Genomic DNA, 22,005 nt, shown 5'->3' with positions numbered 1-22,005 from the left:
CCTGGGTTTCAGTAGAGAGGTGGAGGCAGAAGCCACAGCCCAGGGAGTTGCGGATCACAGGGGAAGGTACGGGAATACAGAGGAAGAGCAAGGGTTAGACTCCAGCCTGAAGGACAGGGAATGAGTCTGTTCTGGGGGCTGCGGGCCAACCTGAGGAAACTGCCTAGCAGAGGGTTCACACCCTGCCTGCCCTAGCCCACTAATGCCCCTCCTCCCGCCAGTTTCTATGGCGAGGGTGGTTGATAAGTCTCCGTGTGGTACGCGGTCCCCTTCAAATACTATATTTAACCAGCCCGAGACACAGGTCCTCCTGGAAGTGGCAGTTCTGCGCCCCCGCGCAGTCTCCCCCACTGCCTCGGCAGGTCACACAAGGTTGAGTCTCACTCTGTGCTCCCTTTCCCCTTCACTGAGGGCTGGGGTCCGGTTGCTTCCCTGAGCCAGGACCTGGCAGGGCTGTGCGGGCCTGGGACTCAGAGGGACACAGACTTGTGTTTGAGTGAGTTGAGGGTTGGTTCTGCCAGACTCCATTCCCCCAGAGACCGGTGTCAATACACACACACACACACACACACACACACACACACACACACACGGCGGGGCAATGGTGGATAGAACACTCGAGGCTGGAGAAGGGGATCTGGTTTGGAATAAAATTAACCGGGGATAATGTCCCTTGATGTGGTTCAGGCAGTAAAGGTAGTACTAGAGACTGTGGGACTGAGTGAGCCAAAGCAAGGGTGGGATCTACTTTTTTCAAGGGGCATTGTTAAATTCCTGACACATTGGGTGGGGGGTGGGGGGAGGGGGTTTGCGGGGCTGGGAATGATGCGGAAGTCACCAACCCCAAGGCAGGGCGTCCAGACACCCAAAATGTGGGAGTTGCTGGAGGTGGCTCTGGATCTTACTCTTCGATCCTATGGCGTCTGACAAAGGTGCGTGTGTGGATGGAGTGAGAATGCAGAGGACAGGCCCGGACAGGCTGCATCCTAGGGTCAGGGAGCTCACGTAGAGACTGCCCCTACAGTAGCCAACCGGGGCATGGGCAGGACGGGCGCAGTGAAGATGGGCAGTAAAGAGTGATGGCGCCTGGGAAATAGGGCAGACTCGGTTCCACCCTCCTTCCTCCATATTCTCACCCTGTCTCCGTTCCGGGCCCTGTGGCATGAGCTCAGGTGGACAGAGCATCACACATGGGATGGGACACCCACAGCCCTCAGAGCCAGAAAAGAACGTTCGTGGGACTTCATCCTTCCACTTCAAACCCCTCTCTGGAGAAGGTGGGCTTGGTTGCTTAGGCTATGGCTGTGATCCTGACCCAGTGGTTATTTCTCGGCGGGGTGACCTGCTGTCTGAGTGACGAAGTTTGGAAGAGATTTTCCAGCTGGGCTTTCTGCCCACATAGATATACATGGGGGCGGGTTGTGATGGCGGCTAGTCCAGCACCAGCACCGCCCAGGAGCCCTGGGGCCCTCGTCGCCAGGGAGAGGAAGGGGAGAAGTGCATTGAAGGGGTCGTGGGAGGCAGGAACACGACCTGCGGTGGCTAGCTTTGCCAGCCTCCCTTCCCTCCTCTGAGCACACAACCTCCCTCTTTCATTTTCAGACCAACCGCAGCACAGTAATGCTGCTGTAAACTTGCACATCGCAGGCCCCTTCCAGTTCTGGAGGGGGTGGGGTTGGGGGAGGGGGGGGAAGCGGCAGATACTGGGGCATAGATTATGGAAACACATCGGGGCCCCAAGAAAACCGACCTGCTCTCCAGGCTGGGAGGCAGTGGTGGCTGGCCTGGAGAGCCCTAGTTCCCAGCCTGCCTCCTTCTGCTACTGGCCTAGTTCCTGGGCAGACCCCCCCTTCCCCACCCTCACCCCTCACCACCATCAGCAGCAGCACCACCAGGACCAGCCAACTGCTCTTTCCGGACTCTCTGGGAGGATTGGCACACACAGGGGATGTAGTGGGAGGTGAGCGCTGGATAGGGAGCTGAGAGTGGTGAGCAGAGCAGTGGTGCCCAAAGATGTCCACGTCCTAATTCCTGGAATTGGCTGATATGCCACCTTGCCTGGTAATGCGGAGGGGTGGTTAAGGTTACAGGTGGTTAAGGTTACAGGTGGTTAAGGTTACAGGCTGCTATGCATCCGACTGAGGTGCACAGACTCTCCTCGTGCGTTTGCCGGGTCCGGCCGACCCGCCTGTGCTGCCAGGGTGGCCATGTTGACTGTACCTGCCTGATTCCAGGGGGCACCATTAGCGCGACTGCAGGGTGCTGCATGCCCCTGTGCTTGTGCAATGTTGACATCCTGCTAACAACCACTCAGATGAAGACGGAGAACATGCCAGCAGGTTTGGACCCTCCTTTTGCTCCAGGACAATCATGTCCCCATCCCTGGTCCTCCTGAGGTAACTGATGTCCTCATAATGGTTCCTGATAACGGTTCACTTCCTTTCAAAGATTCACATTCACTATTTAGTAAATAACCCTTCCAAGGTATAAAAGGTAAATGGCATGAAATCAAATACTATGTATATTTGTAAAACACACTCTGAATATAAACACAATTGTACAAAGCATAAGCCTCCAATTTGATAAGTAATTATTAAGTGGCCAAGTCATGTAACACTACCCAGGGGAAGAAAAGGTACATTCACCTCCAGAAGTCCCATGCATGTCCCTTCCCGTGAAGGAAGCCAATGCAAAACTGCATTCTGCATGACTCCACTATATGACATTCTTGAGAAAGCCCTCCTATAGGGACAGAAAACAGACCAGTGGTTGTCAGGGCCTGGGGGTTGAGAGACGTGAGGAATTTGGGGGTGATGAAAACGTCCTATGTTTTGGTTTTGGTGGTGGCTCTGTAAGGACTCAGGAGACCCTGTGTGTAAATTATATCTCAACGATCCCAACTTTTTAAAGACATTGTAAAAATGTACATTGCAAAAGGACACTTATACCGAGTAATTTGATTCTGTATATGCTATCACAATTCTCTCGTATAATCTGTTAATGTGGAGCATTATATTACTTTACTTTCTGAAGTTAGATCAAGTTTGTATTCCTGGGATGAATCCAGTTTAGTCATTGTATATTATGTACTTTCCTTCTTATACCGTGTAGGGTCCATTTGCTAATATTCTGTTTCTGATTCTTGCTTCTATGTCAGGAGTGTGTGGTTGACCTGTGATTTTTGTTTCTCAAACTGTCCTTGACAGGATTTAGCATGAAGGTTATCTTACAAAATGAATTATGGAGTGTCCCTCCTTTTCTACTTTTCCCAAGATCTGTGTCAAATTGAAAATATTTATGCCTGACGTTTGTCAGAATTCAGTGGAAAAGCCTGAAGTTTCTTGTGAAAAGCATTTTTTGGTTTTTTCTGTTGCTGTATTTGTTGATGGTTGTGGAGTGATATAGACTGGCTATTCCTTTCTGAGTCAATTTGGGCAACTTATGTTTTTCTAGACATTGGCCACCTTTTTCTAAGTTTCAAATTGGAATAAAATGGTCCATGATATCCTCTTCCTCCCCAAATTTTTCCTTTGTCTTACAGATAGGTGCAAGAAAATTGCACAGAACACCCATATATACTTCATCCGGATCTCTCTTTTCTTCTCTTTCTCTCTCTCTCTCTCTCTCTCTCTCTCTCTCTCTCTCTCTCTCTCTCCCTCTCTCTTTCCCTCCCTCCCTCCCTCCCTCTCTCTCTCTCTCCCTCTTTCTCATATTTTTAGTTGTTTCATTAAATCATTTCAGTTACTTGTCCCTAAATCCTTCTGCTTGTATGTTTTAAGAAAAATAATTGTCTGCTCTAAAATCTTTTTTTAAAGTAAATCTTTATTGTTCAGATTATTACAGTTGTTCCTCTTCCCCCACCCCATAGCTCTCCTCCACCCAGTTCCCATCCCACCCTCTGCCCTTACCCCTCCCACTGTCCTCATTCATAGGTGTACGATTTTTGTCCAGTATCTTCCTGCACCCCCACACCCCTTTCCCCCCAAGAATTGTCAGTCCACTCCCTTTCTATGCCCCTGGTTCTATTATATTCACCAGTTTACTCTGTTCATCAGATTTTTTATTCACTTGGTTTTTAGATTCACTTGTTGATAGATATGTATTTGCTGTTCATAATTTTTATCTTTACCTTTTTCTTCTTCCTCTTCTTAAAGGATACCTTTCAGCATTTCATATAATACTGGTTGGGTGGTGATGAACTCCTTTAGCTTTTTCTTATCTGTGAAGCTCTTTATCTGACCTTCAATTCTGAATGATAGCTTTGCTGGGTAAAGTAATCTTGGTTGTAGGTTCTTGCTATTCATCACTTTGAATATTTCTTGCCACTCCCTTCTGGCCTGCATAATTTCTGTTGAGAAATCAGCTAACAGTCATATGGGTACTCCCTTATAGGTAACTGACTGTTTTTCTCTTGCTGCTTTTAAGCTTCTCTCTTTGTCTTTTGTTCTTGGCATTTTAATTATGATGTGTCTTGGTGTGGTCATCTTTGGATTCCTTTTGTTTGGGGTTCTCTGTGCTTCCTGGACTTGTAAGTCTATTTCTTTCACCAGGTAGGGGAAGTTTTCTGTCATTATTTCTTCAAATAGGTTTTCAATATCTTGCTCTTTCTCTTCTTCTGGCACCCCTGTAATTCGGATGTTGGTGCACTTGAAGTTGTCCCAGAGGGTCCTTACACTATCTTCATATTTTTGGATTCTTTTTTCTTTTTGCTTTTCTGGTTGAGTATTTTTTGCTTCTTCGTATTTCAAATCTTTGACTTGATTCTTGCGATCCTGTTGTCTGCTGTTGGATCTCTGTATACTATTCTTTATTTCAGTCAGTGTATGCTTAATTTCTAGTTGGTCTTTTTTCATATCCTCCAGGGTCTCACTAAATTTGTCAGTGGTTTCTAGAAAATTCTTGAAAAACCTTATAACCGTGGTTTTGAACTCTATATCCAGTAGTTTGCTTTCTTCCATTTCTGTCATTTCTGACCTCTTTCTTGGTCTCTGCATTTTTTATGCTTCCCTGCATTGGTAGAGTGGCTTTGTGTGCTAGGTGTCCTATAGGGCCCAGTGGCTCAGCCTCCCCAATTACCTGAGGTGGACACTCTTGCTGCACCCCTTTGTGGGCTTTGTGCACTGTCTTGTTGTAGTTAAGCCTTGATTGTTGTAGGTATCACTGGGAGGAATTGACCTCCAGGCCAATTGGCTGTGATAATCAGCTGTGTCTATGGTGGGAGAACTTCTGTGCTGAAGACACCCTTCTTGGGCAAGACTTGCTTCAGTGGGGCTTTGGTGTTCACTGAGTCTGCCCCCTGAGTGTGTCCCTTATGGATCTGTGGAGTTGTAATCTGGATGGTCCCACTCTGACCACTGTGTACACTGGCTCTTGGATCACTAAGGAGGTGGTAATTTAGCCTCTGCCTGAGGCTACCCAGCAGGAGCTATGAAGAGATATGCAGATTCTTCTTCTTTGTTTGGGGTTTGGAGGTGCCCAGATGAGGCCCAGTTGTGAAGCAATGCAAGCTGCTGTGGGGCCTTGGGCCTTCTCTTGGAAGTTCTGGGTCTGTCTGGCCCAGCTGCAGTTTGTTAGGTAATTTTCAGATTGCAAAGGGCCAGGGCATTCATATGCAAAACCTCTACCGCAGCTTGGGTGTGGCGGGGTCTCAGGGAATCAACAGGGTGGAGCAAGCAGCTATGGCTTATCCTCAGCCCTGCCCGCATCTCAGTGTTCTGGTAATTGCTGCAAGCACCTCTGAGGGAAAGCCGCCCTGGAGTTCCAAGTTCTCCCTGCTGCCAGACAGTCCAATTTCTCCCCGTATGAGTCTGGGTCCCCAGAGACTTCCCGGAACTGGAGTTCAGAGCAGTCGGGGGCTTGTGACTCCCTCCCAATTCAAAAAGACAGCCGCCTCCTCAGTTGCCAACCCTTGCCGTGTGCGCCTCTGTACCTCTGCACTTCCGCAGCTCCTCTGAGTCTCAGTGTGCTTTTCTCTTTTCTTCTAGTTGTAGAATTTCCACTCAGCCAGCCTTCCTGTAGTTCTGGATGATGTCCGTTTTGTCTTTTAGTTGTGTTTTTGAATTTGTTGTGGGAGGCAGCAATTTCTGGTGTTTACCTATGCTGCCATCTTGGTTTCCAGTCTCTGATCTGCTCTAAAATCTTAATGCAATTTTCACACTCAGAAAATTTGACATTGAGATGATACAATTATTATTCTCACTCAAATTTTCAGATTATCCTAATATCATTTTTATCTATTTATTTAAAAAACTTCTTTCCCCTCAAAGACCATGCATTGCATTCAGTTGTCGTGTCTCTTTAGTGTCCTTGATACTCAAACAATTTCCCAGATTTCTCTTATTCTTGCATGACATTGACATTTTTGAAGGTCCAGGTCTGTTGTTGCTCAGAAAGCTTTGGTTGGAGTTACAGTTTCTGATTCCTTCCTCCTGTTTTTCCCTTTGTTTTCTTCTAAGAGTTTTACATTTTCAGTTTTTACATTTATTTTATTTTTTTTAAACATATTTTATTGATTTTTTATTGAGAGGAAGGGAGAGTGATAGAGAGTTAGAAACATCGATGAGAGAGAAACATCGATCAGCTGCCTCCTGCACATCTCCCACTGGGGATATGCCCGCAACCCAGGTACATGCCCTTGACTGGAATCGAACCTGGGACCTTTCAGTCCGCAGGCCTACGCTCTATCCACTGAGCCAAACCGGTTTCGGCCAGTTTTTACATTTAAATCTTTAATCCATTTCAAGTTAATTTTTGTGAGTGGTGTAATTTCATTCTCTGCATGTATTTATTAAGTTTTCCACCAACATTAATTGAAGAGACTATCTTTTCTGCATTGATGGTTCTCAGTTCCCTCATCAGATATATTTTGACTCTATGTTCAAGGGTTTATTCCTGAGTTCTCTATTTTGTTCCATTGGCCTATGTGTCTATTTTTATTTTTGTTAATCCTCACCTGAGGATATTTTTCCATTGATTTGAGGAAAGAGTAGAGGGGAGGGAGGGAGAGAGAAAGAGAGAGAGATATTGAGAGAGAGAGGTGAGAAAGACACAGTGATTGGTTTCCTCCCACCCATGCCCCGACCAGGGCCAGGGATTGAACCTGAAACTCAGGTACCTGTCCTTGACCAGAAATCGAACTTGAGACTCTTTGGTGCATGGGCCGCCACTCTAACCACTGAACAATACAAGCCAACTCTATGTGTCTATTTTTATGGCAGTACCATACTTTTGATTAGTATAGCTTTATAGTAAAGTTTGGTCATTAACTATGAGGCCTCCAGTTTGCTAGAATATTCAGGATTGCTTTGGGCATTTGGGGTCTTTTGTGGCTCCATACAAATTTTAGGGTTGCTTTTTCTCTTTCTGTAAAAAAAAATACCATTTGAGCTTTTTTTTAACCTTTATTGTTTAAAGTATTATAGATGTACACCTTTTTCTCGCATTGACCCCCCTCCCACTTCCCACTCTCAACCCCTCTCCAGGCCTTCACCCCACCACTATTATCTGTGTCCAAAGTTTTGCCTCTACTATATAATAAAAGGCTAATATGCAAATTGTCCCCTTGATCAGAGTTCAACCTGGAGTTCGCCCAGGGAGTGGGGCCAGCTGGCCAACTACCTGCAGCCCCTCCCCCAGGCTGGTCTGGCCCGATCGGCCCAATTGGGGTGGGCCAGCCGGACCCCACCCATGCACAAATTCATGCACTGGGCCTCTAGTAGCATATAAGCTCTTTGGTTTTACTCTTTCCTCCCTCCACTTCTCTCTGATGATCCTCAGTCTGTTAAATGTTTCCATGTCTATTTTTTTTGTCAGCTTATTTTGTCAGTTTATTTTGTTCATTAAATTCCACATATAAATGAGATCATATGATACTTGTCTTTCTCTGACTGAATTCTTTCACTTAGTATAATACTCTCTAGGTCCCTCCACGCTGTCTCAAAGGGTAAAAGACTCCCCCCACCTTTTTTTTTTTTTTACAGCTGCATATAGTATTCCATTGTGTAAATGTACCATAGGTTTTTTATTCACTCATCTCCTGATGGGCACTTGGAGTTTGGGAGTATTCCTTCTTTAATATTTTGGAAGAGTTTAAGAAGAATTGGTGTTAACTGTTTTTTAAATGTTTGGTAAAATTCACCAGTGAAACTGTTTTGGGGATTTTCTTTTTTGGGAGTTTTTTTTATTATTATTATTCAATATCCTTACTCATTATTGGTCATTTGTTCATATTTTCCATTTATTCATGATTCAGTCTTGGTAAGTTGTATGTTTCTAGGTATTTCTCCATTTCTAGGTTATCCAGTTTAATGGTGCATAATTGTTCATAGTAATCTCTCACAATCCTGTTTTTCTGTGGTGTCAGTTGTAATATCCCCTCTTGTGTTTCTGATTTTACTAATTTGCATCCTCTTTTTTTCTGAGTTAGTCTAGCTAGGTTTGTCAATTTTGTTTAGCATTTCAAAAAAATCCAGATCTTAGGTTTGTTGATCTTTTCTCTTACTTTTCTGTTCTTCATTTTATTTTTTCCTGCTCTGATCTTTGCTATTCCCTTCCATTGCTACCTTTGGACTTATTTGGTTCTTCTTTTATTTGTTCCGTGAGGTGTAAAGTTAGGTTATGTTTTTAGAGCTCCTCCTTGTTTCTTTTTTTAATATATATATATATATATATATATATATATATATATATATATATATATTTCAGAGAGGAAAGGGGAAGGAGAGAGAGATAAAAACATCAATGATGAGACAGAATCATGGATCGGCTGCCTCCTGCACAACCGCCACTGGGGATCAAGCCTGCAAATTGAGCATGTGTCCTGACTGGGAATTGAACCATGACCTCCTGGTTCATAGGTAGATGCTTGACTACCAAGCTATGGCTGGGCTCCTTGTTTGTAATGTAGCATTTATTGCTATGAGCTTCCCTCTCAGGACTGCTTTTGCAGTATCCCATACTCTTTGGCATGTTGTGCTTCCATTTTCATTTGTTTCAAGATATTTTTCAATAGGCATTTTAACTTCTTTTTGACCCTTTGTTTGTTCATGAATGTGTTGTTTAGTATCCACATATTTGAATTTTCTAGCTTTGCTCCTGTTATTGATTTCTAGTTTCATATTATTGTGGTCAGAAAAGGTAATTGGTATGATCCCAGTCTTATTAAATTTGCTTAGACTTTGGCTAGGAGGAAGAAGTGGCATCTGACTGTCAGCAGCTGCAGTAGTCTTGAGGGGCAGTGGCTGTGCTGCTCACTGAGAGCCAGTCCCTTGGCCAGGTGGTCAGTACTGGGCCATGGCATCATGAAGCTACAACCTGAGCATCCTCTACAAAGGTCAAGCACAAGGTGGTGCTACTCAAAGCTACCTATGAGGCACTGTCCTTCAGCTTCTTCCAGTGGTCTAGTGTTCAGAAATTAATGACCTTCACAAGTCAACTGATTGGGGAATGTTTAACAAAAGGCAACAGAGCCTCTGTGAACAAACAAGAATATCTGTGCCAAGTCTCATGGGAAGCAACAGTCTTGCAGGAGTGGTCTTGCTGGCAGTGCCCATCCTGGGTGGTTTTCACCTTGTTGGAGAAGGTGCTGGATGAGTTCTCCAAGCAGATTGACAGGATGGAGTTGGATTCCCTGCTACCATCCAGGATGCAGCCCTGGATGGCTACCTTAGTACATACCAGAATCCCTGAGAAGCTGACCTCATGAGTAAAGTGCAGGCTGAACTAGATGAGACCAAAATAATTCTACACAATACCATGGAGTCTTTGTTAGAATGAGGCAAGAAGATAGATGACCTGGTGTTCAAATCCAAAGTTCTGGGAATACACTCTAAAACCTTCTACAAAATGCCTGGAAACAAAACTGCAGTCATGTGACTGAAGCCAGCAGAGGCCTCTGTGCTGCAAAGTCGCCTTCATTCAGATTAGAACTGCAGCTCCAGGAAAAGCAGAGCTGCCATGTAAAGGCCCGGAGTGGGGACAAACTGTCATCTTTTACTTTGGAGCCACTGGAAAGGGACCTGGGGTGGGGAATGTTTAAACTCATATGTCTAGTAATTTTTGAAAAGATAATTTGAAAAACACAAACTGTTAGTGACTCTTGCAGATGCCAAAGGGCGTATTTCTAACCATGGGACAGTCCTGGGCCCTTGACTGTGTGGCACCCTGACTGTGTGGAGCCCCTGACTATGGTGCCTCTAGAGGTCAGAGTCACACTCTATTGATCATCAGATGCTTTTGGGTTTTACTTGTACATTAACTCTCTTATCACTCCAGTAAGTGGTGTGGTCCTGATCCACAGGGCTGGGGTAGGGGTGGCAGAACACACACTTGGTTCTCTTGTGAAAAGCATGTAGGGCCACTGGGGGTGGGGATAAGCAGGGCATGGGCCAGCACTTCAGGGCCAAGGCCATGATGATACAGTCACTGGGATTCACAAATTTGAGACGTGGTTGGTATTCTTGCTGAGATTGACATCCACCAAATTCCACAGGATATCTAAGAGGTATTTGCGGGTAGGAAGGCTGGGGGTAGGAAGGCACTTTGGCCTTGAATGTATGGCAACAAGATCGTCTTGGCAACCACCTGGGGCCTGTGTGTCTTAGCTAGTACTTTTCCTGTAGCCACCATTACTGGGCACCAAGAGTAGGTACCAGCTGACCTAAGGACTCCTAACATACCACTGTCCACCTGTGGTCTGAGCCAGTGCCCCACCCCCCAATGCCTGACCCCCTGCAGGAGCACTGCTTCCCCTACCCCCAATAGCAGAAGGCCCAACACTGGAAACAGGCCAGCAGAGCAGCCCAGGTGATGACTCAGGAGTTCCCAGGCCCCTTTTGGCCTTCCTGGTCCCTCAGGTCCTACTGCCATGTTCCAATTGCCTCCTCATACCCTGCTGTGCTGCCTGAGAACACAAGCTCAAGATGCACCCTTGAGACTGGTCCCCATTAAAGCTTCTGCAGGGGTGTGGTCAACCGGTGTGGTCTCATTCTCTAGAATCCTTTCCCAAGCATGCTGGTTCTTGCCCTACCCCACTACCCCAACAGGAAGTGAAAGCAGCCATGATTTCTCTTGCTTAGGCAAGAAGGTGGAATCTGCATGGTTTCTGAGTACCCCACCCATAGCAGGTTTACCTGGGGGCTGCACTTTTTCTCTGGGCACTGTGCTGGCCACAGGACTTTGGTACGCCTAAAGTAGCCTGCAGGTGTGGTTTTCCTACTACCATACACACCACAGGAAGGTGTAGACCAGCCTTGTCACTAGTGCCCAAGATGGCTGTGACCCCATTTAAGAAGATTGGGTCATGTCTGATTGTTCTGCTTTGGAGGATGATGGGGAGGAACTGGAGGGTGTGGATTAGGGAGAGGAGAAAGTGAGAGTGGGGAGGCAGGCTCAGGGCCTGTGCCATCATTTCCCTTGCTCCTGTTGTTCTAATATTAACTCATTTGGCAAACATTATATTTTAATAATTGCTGCCTAACTTTTCTCTGTGTTTTTATCTGGATAAAGTTGTCTTTTGAAATTCAAAGGAAAGTTTTGGTTATACTTGTTTTCTTACCTATAAGGTGATCTATCTTGGAGGATATTCTGTATGCACTAGAGAAGAATGTGTATTCTTCTGCTATTAGATAAAATAGTGTGTATATTTCTGTTAGGACCATTTGATTTGAAGTATGGTTAAAGTCCATTTCCTTGTTGATTTTCTGTCTGGATTATCTATCCATTGTGGAAAGTTGAATATTGAAGTCTGCTACCTACTATTATTGTATTATTGTCTATTTTTTACTTTAAAATTGTTAGTATTTGCCTATATATTTATACAGTGCTTGCTGATATTGTGTGCGTATGTATTTTCTATCATTATGTCATTAACTGACCACTCCTTATCATTATATAATTATCATCTTTGTCTCACTTTGTCTTGAAGTCCATTTTATCTGATACAAGTATGATCATCCTTGCTTTCCTTTGTTTCCCACTCACATGGAAGACCTTTGCCACCCTTTCACTTTAAGACCATGTGTGTCCTTAAAGCTGAAGTGATTCTCTTGTAGGCAGCATAGAGTTGGTTGTTTTTCTTTAAATTCATTCATCCACTCTATGCCTTTTGATTGTGGAAGTAAATCCATTTACATTTAAAGTAATTATTAATAGGTAAGGACTTACTAATGCTATTTTATTATTTATTTTCTGCCTGTTTTGTAGTACTGTAGTTCCTTTCTTACTTTCTTGTTGCTTTTCCCTGTGAGTTGATGATGTTCCATAGTAGTATGATTTGATTCTCTTCATCTTCTGTGAATGTGCCACATCCAGCAGCTAGGGTTCAGGATCTGAAGAAGGGGCCATGCACAGATGAAAACACTAGACAATAAATATGAATTTAGAAGGCATGGGGGCCAGGCAGAAACTTCCCTCTAGACAAGAAGCTCCCTGAAGCCCTGGACCTGTCAGCTTTTATTCAATTTTAGATACACATCTTGCCCTCAGTTAGGCATGGCAATCTGGTAGCAGGCAGACTATTTCAAAGGTCAGTAAATATAAGTAAAGATTTACTTTGCGAGTATTGGGTTAGGAAATTGTTTCGAGCCACCACTATCTCGACAGAACAATCAGTGCATAGCCCTTGCTAAAACTCAAGGTTCATCAGCCATCTGAGTTCCCTGTTGCACTTTCAGGATAGTGTTTGACAATGAATGGCTTCCTGCATCTCCCCCTTTTTTTTTTCTTAATAAATCTTGAAAAGTATATGCCATCTGTAGGGCTTGAGTCCTTTTAAGACTCTTCATTCCACATCTGCAGACTAGAAATAAACATATAAGAACAAGAATGAGACAGACCATAGTGGTTATGCTAAGAGGCAAATGTAAGGAAATCCAATGAAAGAGATTAAATTCTTTCATATCCTTTTTAAATTGCTGCCAGGCATCTAAGGAATTAGTTTGTAAGTTTGCCTGGGATAATTGTACAATATGCTGCTGTAATTCTAAAATATCAAGGGTTGTGTTATCTTTACCCCAAGCACCAAGAAAGTGATTTTTATTGATTCCCAAGGGTGTAAGGTACTATTGTAGGGAACGGGGGTAACACAAATCTGGGAAAAATTATAATGACACTGTAAGGATATTCTTTGCTCCAAGCTGTGGATTTTATCACCCATTCAGAAGACTGTAGACTTTAGTGCCAATAATTCTATCTCAAAGTGGCTGTCAATTCTTTTTTGTATAGACAAGGTCTTAGTTACATTTTCCTTAACTTGTTGTACAAACTGAGAAGTTTGAACAGTTTGTACCATGGATGAAGCAGCAATTCCCACGGAAGTAAGTAACATTATGAGAGCAAAGAGTCCTGCAATTAACATTCCAAGAAATCTTTTTTGTCATTTTAATATTTTTACCAGGTCATGTAACAGTTGGTAGGTTTGATGAGATTCCCAAGGCTCGGTTAGGTTAGAAGGAACCAAAGCTAAAGCAGGTTGTTTTAAAATCATGAGGGAATCTTTTTGGAATGTAGAATAAATACAATGGGATAGTGTGCAGCCTGTGCATGACATCTCATATAGATGGCTTGTTGCATTAAGACACATCTGGATGGGGACTGAGAGGAGTAGAAAAGGATTAAATACGCAAACAGTGGCAAATACTGTCTTATTGGGAGTTCCCCATGAAGTACAAATGGAATTATTTCAGCTATACTTAAAACCGTTCCATTTTATAGGTGCAAGTGCAGCAGCTAATTTCCATTGAGTATTTTGTAGGGGCCAATTATCATGTTGTAATTGAGATCCAACAAATCCTCCTCCATACCATGAGATGGAGTGATTAGCTTCAACATATAGATAGGATGCAGTCCCCTTCCATTTTAGGGTGCGACTGCTACTATACGCAGACCCATAGGGGCTGCAATCCACAAAGGAAAAACTGTTATTAAGTTTGCTGCTGGTGGGGTGTGCTGGGGTCCAACCCCAGCAGGTCCAGGGGTCCCCAATAGGTGTGGACGGAGTCGGTGAAGAAGGAATGACATGGAGGCAGTGTTCAGGTGATAATCATAGCCAGGTTCTGTAGCCAGGTTCTATCCAGGTTCTCCTGCCATGTTCTGTCTAGGTTCTCTAGCCAAGTTGTGTAACCAGGTTCTGTCCAGGATCTTTTGCCATGTTCTCTCGCTTGGTTCTGTCTCTAGGTTCTGAGTCCTGTTGTCTTGTTACATCTGTATTTATACCAGTTGATTCCAATCCTATCAATCTGTATTCCAAAGGTTAGGGCATTTCTTATCTCCATTCCAGGGAGTAAAGATTATGTAGCTTAAGCGTGATTGTTTGTAGTTAAAGTGATTAACTACCCGCCTGGCACTTAGTTAAGGGGTTTTATCCCCCCCCCTAACTTCAGGGGGAAATCCCTACCTGGGGAAACAACCTTTCTCGGAGAGGTGACCTTGGTTAAAACATATAGCTCCAAGAAGGTGAGCAAACATATTAAGAACAGTATGCCATATACGCCAGGTCCCTTGAAACATATGCTGTGCAGATGTTTCTTCCCTGCAGTGACTGTGTCAAGCAGCAAGGATGGATCGGCTCCCAGCATATTCCCCCTTTTTTATTTTTTAAATGATAGTGCATGTAAATCAGCGACCACCTCTCGGATTGGGGTGTTTAAGACTCGGAAGAAGACTGACAAGCAATGATAGCGAGCATAGCTATAAACATAGTGGATGGATTGCACAAGGAGCCTTGTTCCTATAGAAGGTTGCTGGCCTCTTCAGTCAAGGGATTTCAGCTGTCCTCAAGTCGGGGGTTTGGTTGTCCTTGTTGATCTGGCTACGGGCAGCATCATTGGTGGTGGGCTTCCGGAAGCGTCAGCGAGTTGAAGGGCTGCATCAAAGGGTCCATCAGGGCCGTGCTTGATGGTGGTGTCGGTGTCCGAGGAGGAGTCAGCTGTGCCCTCTGGGTCAGCCGATATGGATAATACCGGGGAGGAGGAGGAGGAGGATGAGGCAGAGACGGAGGGTGGTGTGACATAAGGTCGGATTAGATGGTCTGGAATCCACACAGGTGAGTCTGCATCCTGTGGAAATATACAAGCATCTCCTCTCCCCCAGGTTAAAAGTACATCAGGTCCCTTCCAGGCCCCTGTAAGTTAAGTCTTTCCATTTGACGAAATAAGTGAGTTTCTGCTAAATGAAAGTTTCTTTTGCTGGTTTACTCAGAGTCCTCAGACTTGGCTGAGAGAGTAGCTTCCACTTCTTGCATTTCTACCATCTGTTGGGCCTCAGTTGTTAACTTCTTCAGCTGACCCCATGTTGGCACCTCAGTCCCTTGCATAGCCTTTCTTTTCTTCTTTTTTCCGCTTTTCTGTCATTGGGGCAACTCTAAGTCTTTGGAACGATGGGACAAGGAGCTTCTCTGGGTCCATTGTGGTGATGCACGTAATGTATTTACTCAATCCAAAGCAGGCATTAAAAAGAAAAACCCCAAATGCTCTCTTGTATCCATTTTAAGAGTAGGATTGGTGCTTTCCGCTATTACCTGAGTCCTGATCTATCATCTCCAGGGAGAGCTTGCCAATCCTGCACTTTCCAGGGGTGGAAAGGCTGCAGTGGGGTTAAGGATAAGGCTCCTTGGGCCTACCTTCTCCCATGCCTTTACATTTACCTTTCCTTCTTCAGAAAAGCATGGACATACTTCTTGTATAAAACGTTCTGTCTGACTGGGTGTAACCTTAACTCCTCTGCTAGCAAGCATATGTGTTAAAAGATCAATACGGAGTCTTTTTTCTTTAGACTCAGTATGGCACATCTTCTTAATCTAAAGATCAATACAGAGTCTTCTTTCTTTGGACTCAGTATGGCACATCTTCTCAATCTAAGTTCTGTACTATCCACCTTCTTACCCTACTTATCCTCTATAGGGGGGGTCTGTAGACCCTGGTGGAGTCCTATCCATCCTGAGTGTGGGGGTTTCCAAGGGGGGGCTTACCTAGGGGAATCCTGTTCCAGGGGTTCCCAAAGGTGTGGACGGAGTAGGCGAAGACTATCCAACCTCTTCCTACGGTGGAGTCCTATCCGTCCCGAGTGTGGGGCACTTACCTAGGGGTCTCTGTTTGGACGCCAGATGCTGGGCTCCAACCCCAGCAGGTCCAGGGGTCCCCAAAGGTGTGGACGGAGTCAGCGAAGAAGGAATGACACAGAGACAATGTTCAGTTGATCAGCAGCCTAGCCAGGATCTCTAGCCAAGTTCTGGTCAGGATCTCCAGAAAAGTTCTGGTTAGGATCTCCAGCCAGGTTCTGTGTCCATGTTCTCTTGCTAGGTTCTCCAGCCAGGTTCTGTCCAGGTTCTCCAGCCAGGTTCAGTCACCAGGTTCTAGTCAGGTTCTCTTGCCAATTTCTGTAGTCAGGTTCAGTCCAGGATCTTTTACCATGTTCTCTCGCTAGGTTCTGTCTCTAGGTTCTGTCTCTAGGTTCTGAGTCCTGTTGTCTTGTTACATCTGTATTTATACCAGTTGATTCCAATCCTATCAATCTGTATTCCAAAGGTTAGGGCGTTTCTTATCTCCATTCCAGGGAGTAAAGATTATGTAGCTTAAGCGTGATTGTTTGTAGTTAAAGTGATTAACTACCCGCCTGGCACTTAGTTAAGGGGTTTTATTCCCCCCCCCCCCAACTTCAGGGGGAAATCCCTACCTGGGGAAACAACCTTTCTCGGAGAGGTGACCTTGGTTAAAACATATAGCTCCAAGAAGGTGAGCAAACATATTAAGAACAGTATGCCATATACGCCAGGTCCCTTAAAACATATGCTGTGCAAATGTTTCTTCCCTGCAGCGACTGTGTCAAGCAGCAAAAATGGACCAGCTCCCAGCAGGGGTGGTCACTATAACAGTCTTGCCAATTAATTTCTTCCTAGGTGGGGTGCCATTCATAAAACTTTTTACATAATGGCTTAGTGGGGGGATGTCTTAGCAATGTTACATTTTCTGTACCTCCCCCAGGAGCAAGCAGTGATAGCAGATGTATTTAGGCTTTTGCTTCCCCCTCCTTTGGTGTCCATGCTAGCCAGAAACCTCTTTTTAATTCTACACACAGGAACAGTAGTTGGATTCTGTGACATACAAAAGGGAAGCTGGTGGCAACACCCGTGTAATTATACTTTGCTCATATACTTCCTTGTTCCACCTGTGGTCCTCCTGGATGACCAAGGTGCTTGGTATTATTGGTGACTACACTAGGCGGGGGATCAGCCCAAGTAAGGTACCTTACCCATGGAAGGACAGGAACATAAGTCCAATATACTTCCCCATTTGCCTCTGGTAGTATCACCGCACAACTGATGATTGCTACCATGGCAAGAAAAACGTTCTCAGGCATTTTTGGGGTTTTGGTCTCCTCACAAATTCGCTCAGCTTTCTGGACCGTCTTCTTTATCATCCTCCAGGTCATCTCCAGACTGTTTGTCATCTGTCTCATTCTCCTCCCATTCCTTATCTTCAGCGTGTTGCTTGGAGCTACTGCTATCTGTGGCTGGAGTAGTCGATTGTCTGCAGCTGTAGGAACAGGGTCCAACTCCAGGTGCAGGGTCTTCATTTATCCGGTCAGTTGCTTCCTCGGATCCATGTTGAAATTTAATATTTCTTGCAGGAATCCACATGGGCTTGGAGGAATTTTCTGGAAATACACAAGCATATCCTAGACCAAATGTTAACAAGGGGTCAGGGCCTTTCCATAAACCAGACTCAGTATCTTTCCATTTATCCAGACCATTTTCCTTTGGCTTATTCTGACACCAGTGTAATTACATGGGTGTCTTGCCATCAGCATTACAAGTGAAAAAATTTAAAGTAATTAGGGCTTCATGTAGTTTACTTACAGGACATTTCTCCACTATTCCCCCTTTTTGTTTTTCAAGTTGGGATTTTAGCCGCTGATGTTGGATTTCTATAATTGCCTGTCCCATAATTTGTTGAATTTTCTATTATAAAATTGCTAGAAATGACAGCTTGTGTCACTGAGTCATTTTAATTAATTAATTTATTTAAGGTATTACATATGTGTCCTTATCCCACCATAACACCCCCAAACTCCCCAACTCATGCCCTCAACCCCCTGTTGTCTATGTCCATTAGTTAGGCTTATGTGCATGCATACAAGTCCTTTGGTTGATCTTTCTCTATTACTCCCACCCTCCCCTACCTTCCCTCTGGGGTTTGACAGTCTGATCGATGCTTCTCTGTCTCTGGATCTGTTTTTGTTAATTGGTTTATGATGCTCATTATATACCATAAATGAGTGAGATCATGTGATATTTGTCTCTTTCTAACTGGCTTATTTCACTTAGCATAATGTTTTCCAGATCCATCCATGCTGCTGAAAATGGTAAGAATTCTTTCTGTTTTACTGCAGCGTAGTATTCCATTGTGTAGATGTACCATTGATTTTTAATCCACTCATCTGCTGATGGGCACTTAGGCTGTTTCCAGATCTTAGCTATGGTGAATTGTGCTGCTATGAACATAGGGGTGCATATATCCTTTCTGATTGGTGTTTCTAGTTTCTTGGGATAAATTCCTAGAAGTGGGATCACTGGGTCAAATGGGAGTTCCATTTTTAGTTTTTTGAGGAAACTCCATACTGTCTTCCATAGTGGCTGCACCAGTCTGCATTCCCACCAGCAGTGCACAAGGGTTCCTTTTTCTCCGCATCCTCACAAGCACTGTCATTTGTTGATTTGTTGATAATAGCCATTCTGACAGGAGAGAGATGGTACTGCATTGTTTTGATTTGCATCTTTCAGATGAGTACTGACTTTGAGCATATTTTCATATGTCTCTTGGCCTTTCTTCTGTCTTGTTTTGAAAAGTTTCCATTTTGGTCCCTTGCCCATTTCTTGATTAGGTTGTTTATCTTCCTTTTGTTGAGTTGTATGCGTTCCCTGTAAATGTTGGAGATTAAACCCTTATCGGTGATAACATTGGCACATATGTTCTCCCATGCAGTGGGCTTTCTTGTTGTTTTGTTGATGGTTTCTTTTGCTGTGCAGAAGCTTTTTATTTTGATGTAGTCCCATTTGTTTATTTTCTCTTCAGTTTCCATTGCCCTAGGAGCTGTATCAGTGACGAAATTGCTTCCGCATATGTCTGCTATTTTGCTGCCTGTGGATTCCTCTAGTATTTTTATGGTTTCTCATCTTATGTTTAAGTCCTTAATCCATTTTGAGTTTATTTTTGTGAATGGTGTAAGTTGGCGGTCAAGTTTCATTTTTTTGCATGTATCTGTCCAATTTTCCCAACACCATTTATTAAAGAGATTGTCTTGACACCGTTGTATGTTCATGCCACCTTTGTCGAATATTAATTGAGCATAGTTGTTTGGGTCGATTTCTGGGTTCTCTAGTCTATTCCATTGATCTACATTTCTGTTCTTGTGCCAGTACCAGGCAGTTTTGAGAACAGTGGCTTTGTAATACAGCTTGATATCTGATATTGAGATCTCACCAATTTTGTTCTTCTTTCCTAGGATTGCTGCAGCTGTTCAGGGTCTTTTTTTATTCCAGATGAATTTTTGGAGAGTTCATTCTAGATCTGTGAAATATGCCATTGGTATTTTAACAGGAAGTGCGTTGAATTTATAGATTGCTTTGGGTAGTATGGACATTTGAATGATGTTGATTCTACCAATCCATGAACACGGTATGTTCTTCCATCTGTTTATGTCTTCCTCTATCTCTTTTTTCAAAGTCCTGTAGTTTTCTGAGTAGAGGTCTTTTACATCTTTAGTTAAGTTTATTCCTAGGGATCTTAATTTTTTTGGTGTGATAATAAATGGGATTGCTTTTTTTAGTTTCTCTTTCTCTAAGTTCACTATTGGTGTATAGAAATGCCATAGATTTGTTGGCGTTAATTTTGTATCCTGCTACATTGCCGTATTCATTTATCAAGTCTAATAGTTTTTTGACGGAGTCTTTAGGGTTTTTTATGTACAATATCATGTCATCTGCGACTAAGGACAGTTTTACTTCTTTTCCAATTTGGATGCCTTTTATTTCTTCTTCTTGTCTAACTGCAATGGCTAATACTTCCAGTACTATGTCGAACAGGAGTGGTGAGAGGGGGCATCCCTGTCTTGTGCATGTTCTTAAGGGAAATGGTTTTAGTTTTCGACCATTGAGTATGATCTTGGCTGTGGGTTTGTCATATATGGCTTTTATTATGTTGAGGTATGATCCTTCTATTCCTACCTTGTTGAGAGTTTTTATCAAAAATGGGTGTTGGATTTTGTCAAATGCTTTTTCTGCATCAACTGATATGGCTTGTGGTTTTTTTCTCTCAATTTGTTTATGTGATGTATCACGTTTTTTGATTTGAGGATATTGTACCATACTTGCATCCCTGGGATAAATCCTACTTGGTCATGGTGTATGATCTTTCTGATGTACTGCTGGATCCAATTTGGTAAGATTTTGTTGAGTATTTGGCATCTATGTTCATGAGGGATATTGGCCTGTAATTCTCTTTCATTGTGTTGTCTCTATCTGGTTTTGTTATTACAGTGATGCTGGCTTCATAGAATGAGCTTTGAAGTATTCCTTCCTCATGGATTTTTTGGAATAGTCTGAGGAGGATAGGTTTTAGTTCTTCCTTGAGTGTTTGGAAAAACTCCCCTGAGAAGCCATTGGGCATTGGGCTTTTGTTTGCTGGAAGCTTTTTGATGACTGCTTCAATTTCTTCCATAGTTATTGCCCTATTAAGATTATTAGATTCTTCCTGATTGAGTTTTGGAAGGTTGTATTTTTCTAGGACTATGTCCATTTCCTCCAGGTTGTCTAGTTTGTTGGAGTAGAGTTGTTCATAGTACTTTTTAACAGTCATTTGTATTTCTGTGAGGTCTGTTGTTATTTCACTTCTATCATTTCTGATTTTGTTTATTTGGGTCCTCTCTCTTTGCTTCTTGGTGAGTCTGGCTAGAGGTTCATCCATCTTGTTTATCCTTTCAAAGAACCAGCTCTTGGTTTCATTGATTTTCTGTGTTGGTTTTTTTGGTCTCTATTTCATTTATTTCTGCTCTAATCTTTATTATCTCCTTCCTTCTGCTCACTCTGGGGTTTTCTTGTTGCTCTCTTTCTAATTCTTTGAGTTGTAGAATTAGATGATTTACTACCATTTTTTCTTGTTTTTTGAGGTAGGCCTGTAGAGCTATAAACTTCCCTCTCAGGACTGCTTTCATTGTGTCTCATAGGTTTTGTGTTGTTGTGTTTTCATTGTCATTAGTTTCCAGGATGTTTTTAATTTCTTCTTTGATCTCATTGTTAACCCAATCAATATTTAATAACATGCTATTCAGCTTCCAAGTGTTTGAGTGTTTTGGATTGTTTTTATTGTAGTTTATTTCTAATATTATGCCATTGTGGTCTGAGAAGATGCTTGGTATGATTTCAATCTTCATAAATTTGTGGAGACTTTGCTTGTGACCCAATATGTGGTCTATTTATGAAAATGTCCTACGGGCACTTGAGAAGAACGTATATTCTGTGGCTTTGGGGTGAAATGTTCAGAAGATGTCTATTAAGTCCATCTGATCTAGTGAGTCATTTAGGATTGCTGTTTCTTTGCTAATTTTTTGTCTAGAGGATTTATCCAGCGATGTCAGTGGTGTATTAAAGTCCCCTACTATGATTGTATTGTTGTCAATCTCTCCCTTGATATCTTCCAGGAGTTTTGTTTATGTATTTGGATGCTCCTACATTGGGTGCATATATGTTTATCAGGGTTTTAGCCTCTTGTTGTATCGATCCCTTTTGTATTATGAAGTGGCCCTTTTTATCTCTTATTATGGCCTTCACTTTCAGGTCTATTTTGTCCAATATAAGTATTGTTACCCCAGCTTTCTTTTCCTTTCCATTTGCCTGAAAGATATTTTTCTATACCTTCACTTTCAGTCTCTGTGAGTCCTTTATTCTGAGTTGGGTCTCTTGTAGACAGCAAATGTATGGGTCATGCTTTTTTTTATCCATTCAGCCACTCGATG

The 22,005-nt window shown here is 43.3% G+C and overlaps 1 pseudogene; it reads left to right on the top strand.

Annotated features, from left to right (window-relative positions):
• Nucleotides 1–2,370: 2,370 nt before the first annotated feature.
• Nucleotides 2,371–9,873, top strand: LOC118662419 (annotated as a pseudogene).
• Nucleotides 9,874–22,005: the final 12,132 nt, after the last annotated feature.

Source organism: Myotis myotis, unplaced genomic scaffold (assembly GCF_014108235.1).
Source record: "Myotis myotis isolate mMyoMyo1 unplaced genomic scaffold, mMyoMyo1.p scaffold_m19_p_89, whole genome shotgun sequence".
Classification (NCBI taxonomy): Eukaryota; Metazoa; Chordata; class Mammalia; order Chiroptera; family Vespertilionidae; genus Myotis; species Myotis myotis.
The sequence above is the reverse complement of the archived record's forward strand: the minus strand, read 5'-3'. Positions and strand labels throughout refer to the sequence as shown.